Source organism: Gracilinanus agilis, chromosome 4 (genome assembly GCF_016433145.1).
Source record: "Gracilinanus agilis isolate LMUSP501 chromosome 4, AgileGrace, whole genome shotgun sequence".
NCBI lineage: Eukaryota > Metazoa > Chordata > Mammalia > Didelphimorphia > Didelphidae > Gracilinanus > Gracilinanus agilis.
The window spans coordinates 490039301-490044291 of NC_058133.1; positions in this window are offsets into that span (position 1 = coordinate 490039301).

Consider the following 4991-nt stretch of genomic DNA (forward strand, 5'->3'; position numbering starts at 1 on the left):
ACTGGAAGCTCACCCTTCTGGAGGTGGGCAATGCAGCAGCCCCCTCCCCTCGGTACTCTCCCCCAAGAAGAGAACAGCTGAAGATAACATGGTGGGCTTCTGCTTCTTTCTAAGGCCTCCTTCCCTGGCTAGCTTACTCTCTCTCTCTCTCTCTCTCTCTCTCTCTCTCTCTCTCTCTCTCTCTCTCTCTCTCTCTCTCTCTCTCTCCCTGTCTCTGTCTCTGTCTCTGTCTCTGTCTGTCTCCCTCCCTCCTCCCTTTCTCTATCTCTGTCTCTCCCTCTCTCTCTCCCTCCCTTTCTCTCTCTCTCTCTCTCCCTGTCTCTGTCTGTCTCCCTCCCTCCTCCCTTTCTCTGTCTGTCTATGTCTGTCTCTCCCTCTCTCTCTCCCTCCCTTTCTCTCTCTCTCTCTCTGACTTTCTCCTTGATCATGTCTCTGTCTCTCATTCTCATCCTTTTTTTTTTTTTTTTAATCCTTACTTTCTATCTGACAGAAGAGCTGTAAGGGTTAGGCAGTCTGGTTTAAATGACTTGCTTAAGATCACACAGTTAGGAAGTATCTGAGACCAAATTTGAACCCAGGGCCTCTGAACTCCAGGCCTGGTGGTCTATCCACTGAGTCACCCAGCTGCCCCTATCATTCTCTTTCAATCTCTGCCTCTCATTCCCTCTTGGTCATTATCTCTCATTCTCAGTCTCTGTCTCTGATTCTCTCTTGGATTCTTCTCATTTCTTCTGACTCTTCTTCTCTCTGGCTCCTATCTCAATATCTACTTCAAATACAATATGGTGAAAGCAGAATCCTGCTCTTTCCAGCTTCAGCTCCTGGAACAACCTCCCACTGTCCATCTGACACAAGCTCCCTGTTCTTCCCCACTTTCCCATCATCCTCAGAAACATATTTTTCCAAATTCCCCATAGTGTCAGCCAGAACAAGGAAATTCAGCCTCCTTGGTGATTTCCAGAGGACACAGGCACACCCCCCTGCATCCACTTACAGGTCTGTTTACTACGTGTGTGATGCTGGACAAGTCTCTGAGACCTTCTTGGGCCTCAGTTTCCTCTCCTGTAAGATGAAGGGGTTGGACTAGATGGCCTCCAAGGCCCTCCCAAACTCTAGGTCTGTGATCCTATGACTTTGTATGAATAGATGGTGATGGAAGAAATACAAGGAATCCTGCAAAGGAGGGTTTTCATTTTGATCAGGGCCACACTACAGCCCTCATTTTCTGATGAGCAAGCAAGCAAGGGCAAGTGCCACAGTGAAGGTGAGGAAGCAGGGACCCTGGGAATGAAGATGTGAGATTATCGGCTGAGGGTAGCTGGCCCAAGTGCCCCCTGCCTAGTTAGGGCACTTACCTGGGATCAACAGATGGTAAGATTTGCCAGTTTCTTTTAAAGAGGCAAAAAGGGTTAAGCCATGTACTGAAGGCCACCCAGCATAAGTATCTGAGGCTAGATTCAAACCTGGGGAGAGGAGTCTTCCCGATTCTAGGCTCAGCATTCTCTCCACTGCATCACCTAACTGTCCCACCACATTCTCTGGTTCTTCACTAGACTTGCAAAAGTCACCATTTTTGTCTCTCTCTCTTTTTTTTTTTTTTAAATCCTTAATTCCTGTGTATTGGCTCCTAGGTGGAAGAGTGGTAAGGGTGGGCAATGGGGGTCAAGTGACTTGCCCAGGGTCACACAGCTGGGAAGTGTCTGAGGCCAGATTTGAACCTAGGACCTCCTGTCTCTAGGCCTGACTCTCAATCCACTGAGCTACCCAGCTGCCCCCTTTGTCTCTCTTTTGAAGAAATAAGTTCTTATTTTCTTTATTGACTTGGGCATCCCCCATTCTCTCTCTACCTCAATTGTTTGGGCTGTCTAATGGGAAGGATGATCTCTCTCTAAATTGAAGGTAGAGCTCTAGCCCTTCACTCTGCTGCTAACATCTACAAGGCTACATGTTGCTATGATTTCCCAGCTTCACTTCTGAGGCTTGTAAGGGGTAAGAAGGAGTTTTGGTTGGGTGAATATTAAAAGGTTTGGTTGCCAGGGAATTGAATAATTATCAATCCTTAATTAAAGAATAACCTCAAGTCAAAATTATTTTTATGGAAGTTTATTTACAAATGAAAAGAGGAAGAGAAAATAAGAAAATCAGAGAGAGGATAGGATAGAATAAGTAATCTAACACACTAAGTAATTTGCTTCAGCCCCCTAATTTAACCCAGGCAGATCTAATTAGTCCTCAGTTGGAAGAGGCTCAGCCTTGAGCCCAAGGCCCAAGGGCCGGAGGATCTCAGAGGTGAATGAAGCAGAAGCTTCAGTCACTGAGTCTCTTTTGAAAGAACAGTTCCTTTAGAGAAGTAAAGGAAGTTTAGTCTTTACATTCACCACATGTAATTCCAAGGGAGAGATTAACAGCAGTCTCAGTCCAAGGTCTCAGCCAATCAGTCAGAACTCTTCCAGGTCCTAGTCACCCACCACAAGAAGAAGGAAGCAGCCAAGAGCCAAAAGGGGCTGAGCCCCAGAAGTTCTTTCAATTTATCCAGGTCATTTCTTTAGTCGCTTCCTGTGCCTTCCTTCCAGTTTACTTGCCCATTCACAATAGACACTTTTCTTAGGACTGCCTGGGGGTAGTCAGTCAGTTTTGATTCATCACCCATTCTTGCACACCTGGGTCACAGACCTCCCCACTTGAGAGTTATGGGGTTGTTTACACTTTTGGTGATTAGATTTGAGAATGGGCAAAGTAGATTTAATCTCATTATCACAGGCTCCAACATTGCCTTGCCCCAAACAGTCTTTCCTCCCATTGTGGCCATGTTTCACTCCTTTTGTCCTTCCACAAATTCCCCATTAACTCAAGGCTAGGCCTTTTCACTTAATCAGTACACTTTTTTTTAAAAAACCCTTACTTTCGATCTTGGAATCAATACTGTGTCTCAGTTCTAAGACAGAGAAGTAATAAGGGCTAGGCAATGGGGGTTAAGTGACTTGCCCAGGGTCACCCAGTGTCTGAGGTCAGATTTGAACCCAGGACTTCCTGTCTCCAGGCCTGGCTCTCAATCCACTGAGCCACCTGGCTGCCCCCAGTAAACATTTATTTTATTATTATTTTTTAATTTAAATTTTTTATTTTGAATATTTTCCCATAGTTACATGTTTCATGTTCTTTCTCTCTCCCCCAAACTCCCTCCCCACTGTAGCTGACGCACAATTCCACTGGGTTTTACATGTGTCATTGATCAAGATCTAATTCCATATTATTGATAGTTGCACTAGAGTGATCGTTTAGTGTCTTCATCCCCAATAATATCCCCTTCAGCCCATGTGTTCAAACAGTTGTTTTTCTTCTGTGTTTCTACTCCCACAGTTCTTCCTCTGAATGTGGCTGGTTTTCTTTCTCATAAGTCCCTCAGCCTTGCTCTGGATCCTTGCATTGCTGCTAGTAGAGAAGTCTAGTTATGTTCAATTGTACCACAGTGTATCAGTCTCTGTGTACAATGTTCTCCTGGATCTGCTCCTTTCACTCTGCATCAATTCCTGGAGGTCGTTCCAGGCCAGTAAGCATTTATTAAGCACCTACTATGTCAGGCGCATTTTTACCTTACTTTTTCAGGCCTGTCTTTCCACTCTGCTTCTAGTTTTTATGTTCCTCTTCCCATATCTGCTACCTACATCTAGCTCTGTGACCCTGGACAACTTGTTTTAACTTCTGGCTGCCTGTTTTCTTATCTGAAAAATGGGGATTGTCCTAGCCACCTCCCTCCCAGGATTGTTGTGAGGATCAAATGAGATAAGGTTTATAAAGCACTTAGCATAGTGCAGGGTACAAAGTGAGTGCCATATAAATGTTAGCTATTATATTATTAACTGTGTAACCCAGGGCTAGTCACTAAACTCTCTGGAACTAGGTTTACTCATCTGTAAAGTTGAGGCTGTTCGAATAGATGACTTCTTGGGTGCCATCTAGCTCTTAAGCCTATGATCCTCTGATCCCTTAGTCTGTCACTCACTCGAACCCCAAGCACTATCACCTCATGACTCTCTGACCCTATTTCCCAGCACATCAGGGTCCCTGCTACCCCTGGGTTCAATGAGACACCAGACACTCACCTTTCCTTAAAAGGGACCCAGGTGTTGTTTTCAAAGGTCCTTAAAGATCCTTCTGAGAGGCAACTAAATGGCTCAGGAGATAGAGAGCCAGGCCTAGAGAAGGGAGGACCTGAGTTCAGATTAGTTATTTATTATTATATGATTAGTTATTTGTGACTCTGGTCAAGTCACTTTCCCCTGTTTGCCTCACTTCCTAATCTGTCAAATGAAGGAAGGAAATGCTAAACTGCTCCATTATATTTGCCAAGAAAATTCCTAGATGAAGTCAAGATGAGTCAGATACAACTAAACAACAGTGATTGGAACCCAAACGGCCAGAGTTTAAATTCCACATATACTAGCTCTGTGGCCTGGGCAAGTTACAACCTCTGGGTATCCAAGGTACTTCTCTAAGAAGATAAATAGCAGAGAAGGTGCCGAAGAACTGCATTGATAAGAGGAAGTTTCCTCGCCCCTGGATTCCCTGTAGCAGGGGTCTGCAACTCGAGCCATATCTGGCTCTTTTGAGGGCCAGATATGGCTCTTTCTGCAGGAGCCATAAAGTCCATTTTTTTTTTCAGGCGCTGTTACAGGAGCGGCACTGTGAGCACTGTATGGCTCTCACGAAATTACATTTTAAAAAATGTGGCGTTTATGGCTCTCACGGCCAAAAAGGTTGCCGACCCCTGCCCTATAGCAATGAGATCACAGGGCCAGTTCCTGGCACACAATTGTTGATTTTTTAAACTCTTATCTTCCATCTTAGAATCAATACTATCTGTTTGTTCTAAGGCAGAAGAGCAATAAGGGCTAGGCAATGGGGATCAAGTGACTTGCCCAGGGTCACACAGCTAGGAAGTGTCTGAGGGCAGATTTGAACCCAAGACCTCCTGTTTCTGGGTCTGGCTC